Genomic DNA, 18,425 nt, shown 5'->3' with positions numbered 1-18,425 from the left:
AAAATTGTTTTGCCAGTTAGGCTTTTTAATTTCTTTCTTTAAGACTGATTTTTAAACAAACCATGAAAGTTTAACATATGTCAACATGACATAGACAATTTTTGTAAACAAAACAAAAAAAAATTAAATGTTATCACCCTGCGGTTGGGCTGCCACAAATTGGTCCAGCATCACTCCGAGTTGGTGTAACGCAGACATCGCCCTCCTGTGTGCTGCCAAGAGTTCAGGTAAGGTTGGTATTTCTGTTGAGGAAATTTACATTGTTCATGGCGGTTTTGTAAATGTCCATGCATACGGTGCCATAGTATGTGGAGCAGCATATGGTGGCATAATGTGGGTTTGGTAGCAAATGGGGCCATATCCTATGGATCGCAATATGGGGCCATAGTGTTAAGTGGCAGCAGATGGGTGCATACAGTTCATGCTTGTGGTCAAACACTTACGTTTTTGTTGCGCCTCTGACTCTTCAGAAGAGGAGATAACAGCCCTTCCACGTCGAGTGGCAACACGTACTAGAAAATAAAATGTCTAAATAAAGAATATGCCAGCAACTAGTAACACAAATTATAATTTCTCACATGCTTAAAAAAAAAAAAAAAAAAAATGATTACCGGAGGTCGAGTCAGCTCCAGCTTCCCGGAGTGATACTGGAGAAAACACACCAATTGGGGATGAAGTGGAGGAAGCAATTTGTGGTTGAGGCGTTGAGGGGGGCGAGGGGGTCCTTACGGGCTCAGGTATCTAAAAATATGAAATTGAGCATTGAACATTTCCAAAGCGGTGAAAACATAAAAAAAAAGAAACGGTATTGTAATACTCCATTATTGTTTCCTCCCTGGAATAAACTTTGGTTTTTATTTACCGTTCGTCTTATGTGAACCATGACTTCTTTCCCCCCCCCCCCTATTCTTGTAATTTTCAACCCAATAACAATACTAATAACATGATCAAACGCATTTTATACACTTACGGACTCTGCTTCAGGAGATGCTTGCACCGCCTGGCTTGCGTGTGCTGCGGGGGATGTTGGTGCTGCAGGTGCTGATGGGGCTGGGGCCGCCGCATGCGCCGCTGTTTGGAAAAAACAAAACTGAGCGCAAAACCACTTATATTTGCGTTGTGCAATTTCACTTGTGCGAATCAAATTTTTTTTTTTTTTTTTTTTTACACTGTAAACCCTGTTGGAAAAAAAAAATAAAAAAAAAACATATGTTTAAAACATACTATCTGGAACACTCACCTCGGTCCCTCCGCACTTGTTGTTGGAGGCTGGTGAGGAGGTCTCTTGAGCGAAAGCGCAGATCTGCCAGTTTTTTTCTGATTTGCGTTGTGGTGCGCTCAACTCCGAACCGGCGTAACAGTCCTCGCCTGATCCTCCGCAACACAGCCCGCTTGTGTCTCATGGGGTGTGCATGCGCCTGTCCACACGCATAATCGCGCCTCTCCATCTCCTGTACCAGGAAACGCATTTCGGCCTCCCCCCAAGGTGTAGCTCTCTGTCTACCAGCCATTGCTTCCTGTTTTGCTTTCACAACGCAGCAGGGACGGCCACAAGAACGTCGTGACGTCACGACGTTTTCCCGCCTCATTTGGTGACGCTACGGCGTACTTTTTGTTATGGTACTACTGCGCGCTTATCGGTGACGCTATAGAGTCCATTTAAGGGCGGTTGTAAAATGGCGTGTTAACGGATCGCTACAGTGCTGATACTGTGTCGCAGGGCTATGTTATTTTTTTTTTCTTTAAAAAACCAGTAACACTTTGAAAAGTAGCAACTATGTGAATTTATTGTTGTTTTTATCACACAAGAATGAAATAAACATGTTAAATTAACACTTTTGCTGTCTAGATTTCATGCTGCCAAGTAACAGCACCAGGCCCATTAAAATATTGGCAGTATTGGTCCCTGCAGGCCTTAGCATCATCACGGTTTCTTCCCCTTGCCAGTGCTTGAAGTCCAGGTACTGCGGGATCATTGTCGCGCCACCTACCAAGAACAAGCTGACCATTTGTTGTGTCAACAGAGTCCACAAAGGCAGGCGGAGTGTAATCATTTGCATCGCGGCGCCGCAGAAAATTGTGCAGCACGCAACAAGCCATAACGACCGAGTCAATGGATTCCAACTTTAGGTTTATGGGTGTGTGGAAAATCCGAAAGCGGCTGGCCATGATGCCAAACGCATTCTCAACAACCCTTCGTGCCCTTGATAAACGGTAGTTAAATATACGTGTTTGCTCCGTCACACTTTTTTGTTGGTACGGTTTCAGCAGATTCGCATGCAGCGCGAAGGCTTCATCACCGACAAAAACAAAGTTGAGGTTGGCGGTTGTCTCTGTGTTGGGAGGCAGGTTCAGGTCACAATTGGTCAATCGCTCTCCAAAAAGTGTATGTTCTAACACTCCACCATCTGAAATCCTGCCGTTCATGCCAACATCAACATTTATGAACTCGTAGTTTGCATTAACAAGGGCCATAAGGATTACACTAAAATAGCCCTTATAATTGTAAAAATAGGATCCACTGTTCGGCGGTTGGGTGATCCTCACATGTTTACCATCCAAAGCCCCCCCACAGTTTGGGAACTGCCAAAGCCGCTCAAAATCAGAGGCAATATTTTTCCACTCCGCCACTGTTGTAGGAAACTGGATGTAGCTCCTGAGGCTTTGAACTATGGCATTGCATGTTTCAGGAATCAAACTGCTGAGCAGTGACAAAGAAACGGCAGAAGAAAATTGCAGATCTTTCAGTGATCGTCCGGTGGCCAGGAATCTCAGCGTCACGGTCAATCGTTCGTCTACCGGCACAGCAGCTCGCATTTTGGTATTTCTCCTTTCAATCAATGGCGTCACCCTGGCTAGTAAAAATTTGAAAGAGTCCTCTGACATCCGCAGATAGTTCTTGAAATCCTGAGGATTGTTCTCCTGCAGTTCTCTTACGAGCTGCATGTGTGAGAATTCGGACCTCTTCGCCAACCACTCTCTGGTCCACATGCGCCGCTTTCTTTTGGAACGCCTCTCTTGCATCTGTGCCTCTTCATGTAGCCGACCAGCCTCCAACACCAAAGCAGCAGCCATAATAGCACGCTCTGCGCCGTTCATGATATACAAACTGCAACATAAAATAAAATCAATAGACGATTTGGTAACAAGAGCTTCATTTGTATAAAGCCAACACAATAATCATTAACAGTATTACTCTAAAAAAAAAAGGCATGGTACTATTGAAATACATACCTGGCAAACAGAGTTGTTCTTTTGATGAATAAAATGAATCCACTAATAAAAGCGCAATAGCGATTACAATAGGGACGCCGAAGCAACCGCGTTGTGAAAGCCGTTAAAATATAAACGCTGTAGCGACTCACACTGGAACGTTTAAGCCAAACCGGTTAACATCCAATATGCTTGGGAACAAAGTGTTGAATGAGGCGTTCAAGCGTTGTCTTTTATACCTTTTTTGTCAGATACATTTCGCACATTGTCAGGGCTTTGAAGACCAATAGGGAAGAGGAGGCGTGGCAGGTAAGTCACGCCTGTGTCGCTGAGCCATGCGTCGTTATTGACGTCGCTCATCGTTTTAAAAGCTTCAAACACAACGATAATTACTGGACAGCGGGACGTCAGCGATGGAAAAATGTACCTGCACATTCGAGCACGATCAGCGATAGCCGACGGGGGGTCCGGTCGCTGCTACCTTTCACACTTAACGAGATCGCTAGCGTGATCGCTGTCGCGTCACAATATCGGTGTCGCTTGAGCGATATCATTAGCGATCTCGCTTAGTGTAAAACCCCCTTAATGGTCCTTCCATCCAAACCTAATTGGGTGGGCAGCCTCGTTCAGTGATAGTTTAGCCTAGTCCATACTGTGCATTCATCACCCAAGCCTAATCCTACTCCCGCCATAAACCTCAGTGAAGCAGTGACTGACTGTAATGGTTATGGTTAAGTGTTATCAACAATAAAAAGATCTTGAGACCCTTGGGTTCTATTTGCATTTTTTTGTCAGAGACCTTGTGGTTCGCCCAACATAGTAAATGACCGAAGTTCTCAGCAGTAAATCATCTAAATATTTAATTTACACATTGAAATTTGACTGATGTGACAAAGTCCATTCACATGTTAAGGGGGTTACAAGGGGCTTATTAATTGATTAAAATTGATTATCCATCCATGAGATAGTTCTTCATCGTGAGATTTAAAGAGGCTCACACATTGCACCCCCTGAAATCTGCTTCCAGAGCTGCTGATTATAAGCGATGTACGGTGAGTATAACCAAATCTGTTTATCATAAAGTAAATGGGATATTTGGCGATAAATTGCCATACTGATCAATGATCAATTAGCAATAAATGTAGCTGCCATGTTCTGCGCCATATATTCGCTGTATTCCTCTGATGTCGGGGCAGATTTCAGCTGATCTGTGGGGTTGTGAAATGTTGGATTCTACCCAATCTCATATTGTTGACCCATCCTGTGGATAAATCATGTACTGTTAAGTCCTGGGCAACGCCAATAATTCATTCTAATCATTCATACAATTCAAAAGAAGTCTTTAAGATATCAACATTTTTTATATCAAGCTTTTCTATTCTGCAGCAATGTTCCATGATGCCTCTTGTCGTTAATTATTATTTCTAAATTGTCAATCCATCTGGCGCTAATGCGATGAGGTGAACTGGGATCAGTTTTGCTGTTTTACTTACTGGTTTTTCACTGATGGCCTTTAAGTGGCCCTAAAACGCTTTGCAATAATTTGAGTGCAGCAGCATGCGCTAATGGCTGAACCAAAAGATTCAGGGGTTACGTTTAAAAAACACTCAACTTGTTTTGCATCTGCATGATTGAGCTGCACGGAGTAATAATTTGGTGCCTGCTGGTAGCATCTGGAAATATATTCAAGGGTCAACTTTTGTTAAAGTCAAATTTCCTTATTGAGAATTATCTTGCATCTAGTCAACTGTAAAAACGATAACCTGATATTTCAAACCCTGTAATTGTCTTGGTCAGGAATATCACCCCGCCAGCTTTCATAATCACTGCTTTCAGATATATTGGCCCTAGCAGCTTTTTATAGTCTCTGAACATTAAATATGTTGTTCCTTTTGTTTGTAGAAAATGCGCAAATTGATCATATCAATGAGATCAACCAAGAGAACAATGAAAGGGCATTAAAAAAGAATTCTCTATTTGCATTACATCCACAAACAATAAACCACTTTTTTGTAATTAGCGTTAAGCAATTTCAGATTCTGTTCTTTACATGAATAAATGTAAAAAAAAAATCCTGAGTTTAGATATAAATATGTAAAAAAAATCAAAATGAATTACCAATTATAAAAGGAGTGTGTGGACAGTCATGCAAGCACCAGAGTAGTAATATCTGATTTCCGTGTGTATTCTGTGCATTATATATCGTCATGGGGCTTGAACATAATGTCACAGACTGGCTGAGATTACGGTAGTTAAAAGAAAAACAAATATTTGAAGTCTACTCTCTAGTCTGGTGTGTATAACAATGTGGTATTTAGAATGCTAGCATGCTAGGATTAATAAACAAAACAAATGTCAGGCCTTAATCCTTCTTAATATTTGCGCTATAACAATAAACGCCACAATTGGCTCAGGAGAGAATAGTGCTCAAGTGATTTTGCCCACGAATACAAATAACGTCTTCACTACCAAACACCCAAAAATGAAAATCTCCAGACATATTTTATTAGTCGACCTGAAACGTGTAGAGACTTTAGAAATATACTGTGCAGTCTGATCTTGCAGATATATCATCTGCTCCATATTTTCTGCTAACTAACTAATTAGAGATGAATGGATCGATTCACGGGACTCACGTCCAGGTCAGTGATACCTGGCTGCTAAGTGAGGCCTGCGAGCCTCTTACCTTCTGGCAACCCTAATGCTACATTTGATAAGCCGGGCTGGTGCGATGTCATTTGTGCGTCATGTTGCCATCATGCCAACCCTGACAAATCATATGCTGCATCGGAGATTCCAGAAGGCAAGAAATTTGTGGGCCTCTCGTCTAGCAGCCAGATATCACTGCCCGAACACTGGACCGTAGTCCTACGAATCGATCCACTCATCTCTATAAAAAAAATACGGACGGGTGGCATCCGTTGTCATCAGTACTAAAACGGATCCGCCTTCCGTCCTTTTGGCGGATTTTTACTGATGCAAAAAACTGAAGTGTGAAAGAGGCCTAACCAACCAAACAGGGGACATATGGAAGGTAATGTGACTGCAGATTCAAACTATACCTAATTTGTTGTCTAGTACTTTGGTGATACTTAACTGTCCATATCAAACTTTAGTCATGATCTAATGCAAAGATTCTTAACCCACTTGCGTCATGGCTATTTTCTGTTTTTGGTTTTATTTTTTTCCTCTCATTCCTCAAAGAGCCTATCTTTTTAATTTTTTCATTGACGTAGTCATATGGGTATTGTTTTTTTGAGCAATGAGTTGTACTTTCAAATGACATTAATCACTTTATTATGTGATGTACTGGAAAGCAAGAAATAAGTCCAAGTATAGTACAATTGAGTAAAAAGCGCAAATCCATAATTGCTTTTGTGTTTTCTATTAACAGTGTTCATTGTACAATAAAAATTACCTGGCAATATTATTCTACCAGTCAGTAGGATCACAGGGAATACCAAACATGTTTTATTTTTTAACTGATGAAAAAAAAAGTGGAAATTTGTAAAAAAAAAAAATTTGCTTGTGTCACCTGTGAGAAGTTGACTCACTCAGCTGCTTCCAAAGGTAGATCCAGGAACGCTTCGTGTGGTAAATCACCTGCTCATTTATTGTGGAACAGCATAAACCATAGCAGGGTTCAGCAAAGTAAATAGAGCCTTTCTGGCATAATGGCAAAACAAAAAAGATCACTTATAGCAAAGTCTATATGTCTGAGGGATTCACCTGTTCAGACCATCATGTGTCTTCAACTCCACCTGGAGCCATCGTTTGGAGTCTTTCCTCTCCAAGCCACAATACACAGAGAAAAAAAACAGTGGCTGTACATTTAACATCCCAGCCACTGAGGTGGAGATATGGTGAGTAGGCGTCCCACCCATCTCTTACCTACTCACCTACAAACCTGCCCATAACATTGCTGATTAACTCCTTCTGCACCTAGCATGCTGAAGAGAAACTTATGTGTTTTTTAGATCACGGAAGAAAGCAATCTTCATGACACATATCTCCCCTCATACACTGTGCCAGTGACCCTGTCACACACTTTTGGCTAATAGGGCTTTGTGAAGGCTCGTTTTTTCACCCTGAACTGATGTTTTAATTCATATTATTTTGGGGAAGATAAGATGTTTTGATCACCTCTTATTGCATTGTTTTGTAGTGTTGTAGCTGTCAAATAAAATACAATTAAAGTGCTTTGATTCTTTTGTCATTGCAGAGTTTACAGATCGAGTTAATTAATTCCATATTTTGATAGTTGTGACTTATATGAACATAACAATGACCCATATGCTTATTTTTTATTTTATTAATTTCTTTATTTTTAATGGGGGGGGAAGAGGAGTGATTGTAATTTTCAAATTTTTAAAGTTTTTTTTACTCTTCACTGTATTTCTTAGTCCTTTTAGGGTACTTGAACTTGTGATCATCTTATTGCGTGTACGATATGCAGTAATATTACACTACTGCTGTGTATAGCAAAGATCATGGTCTTCTAAGAACACCAGGCAGAAGGTAACATTTACTGGAGAACTGTCATGCCAGATTGCCAGATCCTCGGACATCATAGCAACACATTGCCGTCCCTGCGATCATTACACAGGGTAGTTGATGGGCTTTTAGAACAGAGCACCCCCCACTGCCAATGACCTGTAAATGCCATAGTCAGAAATTGACATTGGCATTTAACAGATTAACAATCACATGTGGTGATCTACTCTCTATATTGCTGTTTGAGGCAGATGATGGCTGAATACCCTAGTCATTATCTGCCGGGAAAGATGTAAGTTCGGCTTGTGATTGCACATCAAAGTCAGAGAGCTGCCATAGGACATAACTGTATACTCTATTGGGACAAGAGGGTAAAGGATCTGTCCAGTCAAATTATATTGATTTCTTATTCTTAGTATAGGTAGTTAATATCTGATTGTAATAAGCTCTAAAAAGAGCTGAATAGGAGCAGATGTGCAATACTAGACAGTGGCAATTACTGCAGGACAGCTCCGTTCAATGTTTCCATCTGGCTGCTGTCGGAGCTTATACCAGCTGATCAGTGTGGGTGCCAAGTGTCAGATAAGCATAGGTCATCAATACTATTTGACTGAATAATATCTTCCGTTCTTAATTTTACACATCTAAGCATTGGAACACAAAAAATACTGCTGTGAAGGAGAACATAGCCATTAAAGTCTAATTCTGAATTCTTACATCTTTTATGTTGAATTAATTTTGTTCTTGGAACTGATTTTGCATAAAAATTATTTGATTTTAAAGTTAATTAAAGCAAGATCAATGCCATATCTAGATGGGGCATTTACTGTTGTCTGTTAGACGTATTCATTAACATCTCACATAGGGCTGAAGAAACCTAAAACCCAATGCATTTTGGATAAGTTAAACACGTTGGTTGTCTTGGGTGAACTTTGAGTTTTAGCATTTCGAGCTGCTTAGTCTGATAGCTTTATGACATCTATATGATTTTTTCTGTACTTTACTAACTTCTGAGCTGTTAAGTAATCAAAGTTTTCTACCTACAATATATTTTATATCGTACCTGTGTAAGGGGAAGGAACTAGTTAGGCATGTCTCCTCTGTGATGGGTACGGAACCATCGGGGCTGTCACCTAAGTCGCGGGGGGAAAAGCTTAAAGCGCAAAACCACTCCCTGTACTCGAGTGAAGGGGGCATGGCCAAGCTGAAGAAGGTTAGCGCGCGAGGATTTAAACAGTTTGGGTGGGAATGTCGAGCGACACTGATACCGTGAATGTCAAGCGCGCGAGAGACCTGTGAGGTAAAATCAGCAGAGAGGTGACTGGTCAGAGTAGAGCAGAGCCTGGGATGACAGAGTGCTTTGACAGGAGACTACCGACTGAGTACCGCTCAGAAACTGCTGTCCCCACTGACATCTCTGCCCTCACTGAGACTGCTGACACAGCTGACAACTCTGCCACAGCTGCCCCCGCCAACAGCATTGACCGTGAGAGACAAAGACTGTTAACTGGTCTTAGGCGTGTGTCAAGTCGACAGAGTGAACCGGGCTGCCCGTTGTTAACTGTTTGGGCAATGCTGCAAGTCTCCATAGTGTTGGGACACTCACCGCTGAGATAAAAGATGTTTCCTTCTTCATTGCTTTATCTTCTGGACCCAAAACCTGCATCAGGATCCCGAGAAGTCGTCACCATCATCAGGAGCACAACAGGACGCCGCCATCATCAAGATATATTATACTCAGGGCTGTGTCAGACCTCCATTGTGAAGCATCCTAAGCAGCTCCAGTCACGGTCATGAGTTTAACCGTGACTGACACCTGAGTGATAAGTAGCATTTAATTGTACTGTCTGCCTTACTTATTTTTTTGCCTTAAGTTATCCTCAATAGTCATTCGCTGTATTATAGAATAATATCCCTCTGTTTTCTCCCTGCGTGAAGTTTTCTGTTGTAAAATAAACCCCTATCACCCTTGGTCTGTGTGTGGTCCATTGCTGCTGTCAGGAACACTGCACTGCACTTGCTCACTGAGCCAGTGCACGTGTCCTGAGTACAAAAACAGTGTTCAAAGATACCTATGGAGCGGGGCAGCAGCGGTGACGAAGTGTGCTTCAGTCTATCAGGACCTGAAGCACGTGACTGCTGGGGGCGTGGCCTAAGCTCCACAGAGCTAGGAGCTGCAGGGAAACTCCTAGAAAGGTGACTACAGGACAAGTTATCAAGGGGCATTGACAGGGACGTAAACCAGATCAAGCCGGGTCAAAGCACGAGATAGCAGGACAGTACCAAAGGGTTAGACAGAGCGAATATTCAGGACGTAGCAATAGATCAGAAAACCAGAATGGGCAATGGACGGTACAATAGGGACAAACTGTAACGGAGTAACAATAGCCAAGCCAGGAGGTCAGAACTGGAGAAGACAATAATACCAAAGCGTGAGACAGAGAACTGAGTAAGGGGACAGACCGGGTCATACACGGGAATCAAACAAGCAATGCAGTATCCACGCACACCAGGGGGGTCAGACACACAGCCAGAATAACAGTATAGCTGACAGGGAATCCTAGTCTGGAGTGAGTATAAATACCCCTTCCAGATCCAAAGAGAGGCCGGCAAAAGCTAACCCTGTGAGAACAGGACATTAACCATGTCCTAACCATGACAGCTGCATACTACATGCCTGCAGTCTCCTCACATTTGTAGAAAGCATACCATACATTTAATGGCTATTGTTTATATTGTTATTTTTTGCCAGCTGCTTACCAACTGCCGATACACATTTTAACGGCTGCAGTTAAGGGTATTTATTTCTCAGCGTCGCTTTTTAACGTAATAGGTTATGAGGTTATAGCACCCCCCTAGGGTCAGAAAATCTCCAGAGTCTCGGCTGTCGGCGGGTAACTGAGACCCCCCGAGACCATAATTTGAGTCGGTCTTTACTGTCCCCAGTGTTGACCGCAAAGAAAGTCTGATTTCCCATTTATTTCTCTCTCCTCTGATATAATCTAGCACATCAGAGGAGAGAGAAATGGAGTCCCCCCAAGCTTCCCCAGTACCTGCGGTGTCCCCTGGTCCCTACAGCTCTGTCTCCCGGCCCTCGGCATCTTCTTTCGGGAAGAAAATGGTGGGCGCATGCGCAGTGCGCCCGCCGAGATCTACTGGCTGGCACCTGGCAACAATAGGACATTTCTCCTATTGGTTAATTTTGTCAACTGTAATAAACCCTATCACAGTAATCAAAATTAACTAAATAGTAAATCAAACCCCCCTTTATCACTCCTTAGTTAAATAAAAATAATAAAATAAAATGTATTTATTTCAATTTTTCCATTAGGGTTAGGACTAGGGTTGCGGTTAGAGCTAGTGTTAGGGTTGGCGCTAAAGATGGGGTTAGAGCTAGGGTTGGGGCTAAGGTTAAGGTTGGGGCTATAGTTAGGGTTAGGGTTAGAGCTAGGGTTAGGGTTGGGCTATGGTTAGGGTTGGGGCTAGGGATAGGTTTCTGTTGGGGTTACAGTTGTGGTGTTGAGGTTATGGTTTTGGCGTGGGGGTTACGGTTGTGGTGTTGGAGTTAGGGTTGAGTTGGGGTTGGGGTTGTGTTGGGGTTATGGTTGTGTTGAGGTTACATTTGTGTTGGGATTAGGGAGGTGTTGGAGTTGGGGTTAGGGTAGTGGTTAGGGTTGGGATTAGGGTTATAGTTGGGATCAGGGTCAGGGGTAGGGCTGTGTTAGGGTTGGAGTTAGAATTGGGGGGTTTCCACTCTTTAGATACAGTACATCAGTGGGTCTCCAAAAGCGACATGAAGCCCGCCACTGATTCCAGCCAATTTTGCATTCAAAAAGTCAAATGGTGCTCCCTCCCTTCTGAGCCTTTCTGTTAGGCTGGCAGAATGCACCAAATAATAAAGGTGTTAATGAGGTGCGTTCGCAGCCTGGGGTCCACCATGCAGAGATGGAAACTGCTGCTAGACAATGACGGATACGATATAACAGGTGAGAGCCGAACACCGGTAGGTAACCACTGACCCGGTGCTTGCAAGAGCGGACTCTGTTACCACATGGAGTCCATACTAGCCGACATATAACTGTGCCTTGTTAAGCTTCACAGGACACGACTGAGAGTAGTACACCGCACAGAGCGGATGCTATGACTACGCTGGCGGTCGCCACTAACCAGAGTGAGAACAGTGCTGGAAAGCGCTAGTATCTGCGCACGGCGCCACACAGATAGCCACTGCAGTAACTGCGGAGTTGTGGCATCTGCACTGTCTGATGCCCACTGGCGCTAATGGAACCAGAGCTAACTGCACTGCGGCGCTAAGCAGTACTAGTGCTAGGTGCTGAGACTAACTCTAAGACCCTATCTGATACACAACTGAGGAAGGGGAATCTTAATGAGTCGGTCACCAGAATCATACATCCATCATCAGACACACCACTAAAGCAAAAGACTCAATGTCTATCATAGCGCATGGCGGGGCGGCCATGCGAACCTCTTATAGCAGCGTCTTTCCGGGACCGTCCTGATGGTCCAATCCGAGCTGGAGAAGGACCTGAACATATGACCTCCGATCTCCAATGAGAGATTGTCCCACAGCATGGTCAGTGGACCAAAAGGAGGACTTAGTCCCTGGAGTAGTTAGCTGCTGGCCAGCATGCGTTGCAATAGCTGGACTAGAGGTGGCAGCAGCAGCAACCAAACCTACAATTCTGGTGTGGGCAGAGCGCTGGGATCGACGAGTCTGCTGAGCAGGCTTCACTGCAGCCGGAGAGGAATAGGAGACCACCGAAGGCAAAGCTTGGGATTTCTGCTGTGCAGTGACAGGAACCCAACGCCTAACACCTTCCATGCACACAAACAGTGGTTTTCCCCCACATACGGGGCATCTGCGTACTCAGGAGAAATTGCACAGAAAAGTTTGTGGTCCATTTTCTCAGGATACCCTTGTAAAAATAAAAAAGCTTGGTTCCAAATTAATTTTTTTGCGAAAAAAGTAAAATGTTCATATTTTCCTTCTACATTGTTTTAGTTCTCGTGAAGCACCTGAAGGGTTAATAAACTTCTTGAATGTGGTTTTGTGTACCTTGAGGGGTGCAGTTTTAAGAATGGTGTCACTTTTGGGTATTTTCTGTTATATTGATCCCCCCAAGCTTGCTTCAAATGTGAGGTGGTCCCTAAAAAATATGGTTTTGTAAATTTTGTTGTTAAAATGAGAAATTGCTGGTTAAATTTTAACCCTTAAAGCGTTCTAACAAAAAATTTATGCTTCCAAAATTGCGCTGATGTAAAGTAGACATGTGGGAAATGTTATTTATTAACTATTTTGTGCAATATGACTTCTGATTTAAGGGCATAAAAATTAAAAGTTTGAAAATTGCAAAATTTTCAAAATTTTTGCCAAATTTCTGTTTTTTTCATAAATAAATGCAAGTCCTATCAAAGAAATTTTACCACTAACATGAAGTACAATATGTCACGAAAAAATATTCTCAGAATCAGTGGGATCCATTGAAGCGTTCGAGAGCTATAACCTCATAAAGTGACAGAATTGTAAAAATTGGCTTGGTCATTAAGCACAAATTTGGCTCTGTCACTAAGGGGTTAATTATGCAATGAATAAATGAAAGAAATAATATTAATCATAAATATAGCTGTATAGCACTAAATTGGCAAATATTTGCTAAATACAAATGGTAGCAAAGTTGGTGTCTTAGATTGCAGTATGAAAACAAGAAACAAGAAATCATGTACATGAATAAAGTGGGTATTTTAATATAAACAATACCAATTTCTTAGAAATTGCCAAACCCATTTAATCTGAATCCATTGTTAAATCATAAATATTTTTAGATTTTATTTTTATATACTAAACCTTAGAAGGTAAATGTGTCTAAATTCATGAACATAAATCACTTCTCCGCAACCTCAACTGATCTGTAATAGAAAGCGGCTGCACCACTATGTGGGGTGACATGGCCTGTTCCTTATAGATTCAAGTTCACAGGGCAGAGTTAAGCTGATCTGCAGAACCAGGCATTCATAGACAACTTTATGAAATAGTAAATATAGGCAATGATTTTACAAAGACATTAGCAATGACAAACTTTCCCAATGTTGTTCAATATTGATTCAAGAAAATCTGAATTAATGATTTCATTAAGATCTGTCATCAACTGAAAATCTAAAATTTTGTACAAATGTGTGGTCATGTTTGGTCCCAAACCGCTATGCCTTAACCTAACTGGGGAATATAATCTTTCAAAGGATCTTCCGAAGTCTACCAGTTGTGACTCATGCCGGTCTCGTAGGCTAGTAGAATGTGGCAGCATGGTAATATATATATATACTTTTTCAAATATACCCATGTGTCTTAGTTATTACCACTACTTTGGTGAATCCTTGGTGAAGGCATTGAGAGTTGTCAAGGTAACACTGTTCATTTGTCATGCTAGTAATTTCTTTCTAGCCAATATTGATCTAGACCCTTTTTCTCCACATGAAGCAAGAGAAACTAAAGGTGATTAAATAGAATCTCCGCATTGCTATGTCTACTGAACTCATTGGTATCGAAATTAAAGAGCTGCAGGGTCACAATAAATGGCTCCTTCATTGTGCCCTGCATCTGTACTAAAAATCTGCTCTGCCACTGAGCTGATACAAAAAAAAGAATCCACCAGTTCTGACAATAGCTTGTTTGAATGGAAGCTTCCTAGACACGGATAGACTTATTATAGCGCAAAGACATAACAAATCCAACACAATCCAATATTCTCTTTCATCACGCTGGTATAAATTAGATAAAAGCCAATGTCTGGCTGCCCAGTGTTTCAATGCATTTATGTAAGTTGTAAAAATGTAATTAAGCTACTCTTCTCAGCAATAAATATCATAACAAGTAGGTCACATTCTGCCTATTGTTACTGCTTAAAACTACAAGTAAGAATCTCTAATGGAGAAAACTATGCAAGAAAATGTCCATTATTTATATAGTCTGTACAAACCAGTATGAGAAAAATATGCTTAACTGAATCCACATTGTTTAGTGTCTTACAAGATTCAGTGGCTAACATAAAATTTTATGTTCTGTTATTATCAGAGGAAATGACAAAACAAGCCTTTCATATTAAAATGAGTATAAGTGAAAAAAATCACCATACCATTGCAGTATATAACTTTCAAAAACTCCTAAGTAACCAAGGCAAGGTCTTAGGAAGTTGGTCTATTGTATGATACAATATTGATTTTATGCCTACCATTAAACGCTAATCTTTATTCTTTTACTCCATGAGTAAATGGGAACAAATGATCTACATCTCCTTTTGGGGAAGGAGAGGGTAGGTTGGGGGTTGCAGTAGCTCTGGTGGTGTTGAGGTGATAGCAGGGTCATTACAGATTGTGAGCTTTTAGGAAGAGATGGGTTTTCATGTTACGTCTGAAAGTTTAGATACTGGTTGATAATTGTTTTTTTTCACGAAATTCCAGAGAATGGGGGATACTCGGGAGAAGTCTTGGAGGCGATAGGGTGAGGAACGAATAAGTGTGGAGGAGAGAAGGAGGTCTTACGGAGACCAGAGATTACGTGAGGGAAGATATTGAGAGATTAGTTTACATTGACCGATGAGCACAAGGAAATGTGATCGACTGCTATTCATGGGGTCTGCCCCTTTTATCCCTCAAGCATGTCCCATTTCCGTGCCCCCAAAAAGTTACTGCTCAAGATGCCCACTCACAGAGGAAACATCATTGCATGTCATTTGGAAATGTCTCTTTGCATATTATCTATTGGATGCCTTGGAAAAATGCATGTCTGATCATGACTGCCACATTTCGATTCACCGCCTGCCTTCATCAGCCATAGCACATCCAATTTGTTAATATTAATATTGTGGTATGGAATGTGACATGGCAGATAAAGGCACTATATACATAAATAAAAATAGTAAAACATTTTACACTACATAGGAGACTTAAAACTAGTGGCATCTCTACATATTGAATAAAATGTTTAGCAAAAATGTTACTTCGTAGTTATTTTGTGTAACCTATGAGGAAGCTGAATTTTGGCAATATAAATGGGGACATCTAAATAGTTGGGCTCTGTGGGATGTGTCATTTTTTCCTAGCTTTTTAATATTTTCTCGCTATGGTGCCATCTGTTTGATGGCTTATTTTTCCATATGGCAGGTGTGATTTAATTTTGTAAACTTATCTTTCGCTTCATAATTTTATCAGAACGTCTAAGGCTCTTTTGTCTGGATTTTCATCTGCTGAGTGTGCGCCTTACATAATTACTGTATGTCCTATTTTTGAGACATTTAATAGAATTGTTCAATAAAGTATGTAATTGTCACGTGTACTTTTCTTTTTCACACTCTTCTTAGATCATGAGGTTTATTTTGCAGACTTCTCTTTAAAGGGAATCTGTGAGCAGTTTTTTTCAATGTAATCTGAGGACAGCATGAGGTAGGGGTGAAAACACTGAACTCAGCGATGTATCACATGTCTGGATGTGTGTTGTTACTTAGACCGAAGAATTAATTAACTGGTGATTAACATTGCTGTGACTATCAGGCACGGGGGTAATCAACTGATTCCACCCCATTCTGGGATAAGCACCTCACTGTCTATAGACTATGTGCACTGACAGCCTGATGTAGGCGGGGTTAGCTTTCTCAGCTCTGCTTCATTGCTAAATCTAAAAGCTCTGTTTGTGTCAGAATGGCTGCACTCAGTAAACTAAGTTATTCTGTATAATGTTGGATTCAGGATCTCTTTGCCAACATCATGCTGCTCTCAGATAAGGTAGTAAAAACATGATGAAAGATTCCCTTTAAAGCAGGGCTCTCTGACCGAGCACTCCACCCCTCAGCTTCTGTTAGCTTTAATCATAGCAGGATCCTATCTACCCACATAAATGCACGCTTCAGCCTAGAAGAAAAATCACATTAGATAGTTTACCATCAATGAGAATTACCTTATGTCGTCTTCTGGGTATACATGAATTGGCCAATTTATATGCTAAACAGTCTCAATTTTTCCTATTTTCTAGTGCAGTAATGCAATTTGTATATCATATAGTTCAAGCTTTCATGCTATAGCGCTACAGAGTGCAACTTTAATTTTTGTTTATATATGGAGGCGGTTACTCTTAGTTTGCACCTGTATATACCTCGTCTCTGTTTGCAAGTGACAGTCAGTCTTTTCTTATTAGACTTCCATTAATGGTTTTCTTTAAAGACAGTCATTTTAATATGGCTCATTAAAGTATTTGCGCATCTTAGAAAAGAGTCCCTCATTTGGAATCCCTCTCATTTTAAATTGCCCCGTGTAACAGTAGATTTTTCATGCCATGCTGTAAGGCCAATGCCTTACTGCCTGCTGCTTCTTCTCCAGACTCGAATCTTTGATAGGGTTAGCATGAGCAGGAACCCAGCTAGTCTGATAAAATCTGATCTGAAAACAGCTGTTTCTAAAGAGACAAGTTATTTAAAGGTCACCAAAGGCTCACATAATCCTAAAAAAATAAACATTAAATTCCCTATTAGAAGTCAAAGGGATTGGTCAGTAACTCAGCATTAATTAGGAAGCTATCATGACACTATTAGGAATAAAAACCATCATTCTATCTTAAAAAAGCACATGTGATAGATACAAATATTTGTGAAATTATTCTTAAAGAGAATCTGTCAGTAGGTTTTTGCTATGGAATTTGAGAGCCGTATGATTGACAGGATGAAACCCTGATTCCAATGATAAGATAAGATAATCCTTTAATCGTCCCACCATGGGGAAATTCAGAGCATTACAGCAGCAAGGCAGGAACAAGTACAGATACAGATGCATAAAGGCATTACATTGACAGTAGGTAGGTACATATATGGAAAAAAAAAAAAAAAAAGTAACCGGACTGTCACAACTTTGGATCTATCAGTTCTCTGTTTGGGTCGTTCTCCGTTTTGGACAGTGCAGGTTATACAGCCTAACTGCAGCATGAAGGAAGGACTTTCGATAGCGCTCCCTCTCACATTTAGGATGAAGTAGCCGGTCACTGACAGTACTGCACTTCTTTGTCACGGTCTCATGCATGGGATGGGAATCATTCTGCACCATGTAGCTCACCTTGGCCAGTATCCTCCTGTCGCCTACTTCCTGAACTGGGTCAAGGGGGCATCCCAGGACAGAGCTGGCCCTTCTAATCAGTTTGTCCAGCCTATTTCTGTCCCTGGTTGATATGCCAGTACCCCAGCACGCCACGCCAAAGATGACTGATGCCACAACAGAGTTGAAGAAGGATGCAAGGAGTGCCCCTCTAACTCCGAAGGCTCTCAGCCTTCTGAGCAGATAAAGCCTGCTTTGGCCCTTCCTGTACACTGCATCCAAGTGATGGGCCCAGACAAGCTTATTATTGAGGATCACACCAAGGTACTTATAGGTGTCGACTATCTCACTGTCATTTCCCTGAATGTTCACCACTACTGGTGGATTTTTGCCCTTGCAAAAGTCCACCACCAATTCCTTGGTCTTCCCGGAATTAATCCTAAGGTGGTTCCTCTGACACCACTCCACAAAAGCTTGGTTAGTATCTCTGTACTCTCTTTCATCTCCTCCTGTGATGAGGCCTACTATTGCAGAGTCATCAGAATACTTCTGCAAGTAGCAGCTAGATGAGTTGCACCTAAAATCCGCAGTGTACAGTGTGAAGAGAAAAGGGGCAAGAACTGTAC

At 41.5% G+C, this 18,425-nt stretch overlaps 1 protein-coding gene and 1 long non-coding RNA gene across 2 annotated transcripts in view; both read right to left on the bottom strand.

Moving 5' to 3' along the window:
- The window catches only part of NKAIN2 (sodium/potassium transporting ATPase interacting 2), a 1,580,095-nt gene that overhangs the window by 204,635 nt on the left and 1,357,035 nt on the right, over positions 1 to 18,425 (bottom strand). The window lies entirely within an intron of this gene.
- LOC141089386 (uncharacterized) lies at positions 5 to 890 on the bottom strand. Its single transcript, XR_012232268.1, has 3 exons — positions 612 to 890; positions 444 to 512; positions 5 to 242 (listed from the first exon to the last, which is right to left on the bottom strand). It is a non-coding gene; the product is annotated as an uncharacterized lncRNA (long non-coding RNA).

The sequence above is a fragment of the Dendrobates tinctorius genome, unplaced genomic scaffold, assembly GCF_039654945.1.
Source record: "Dendrobates tinctorius isolate UK_male_01 unplaced genomic scaffold, ASM3965494v1 ptg000046l, whole genome shotgun sequence".
NCBI classification, from domain to species: domain Eukaryota; kingdom Metazoa; phylum Chordata; class Amphibia; order Anura; family Dendrobatidae; genus Dendrobates; species Dendrobates tinctorius.
The sequence above is the reverse complement of the archived record's forward strand: the minus strand, read 5'-3'. Positions and strand labels throughout refer to the sequence as shown.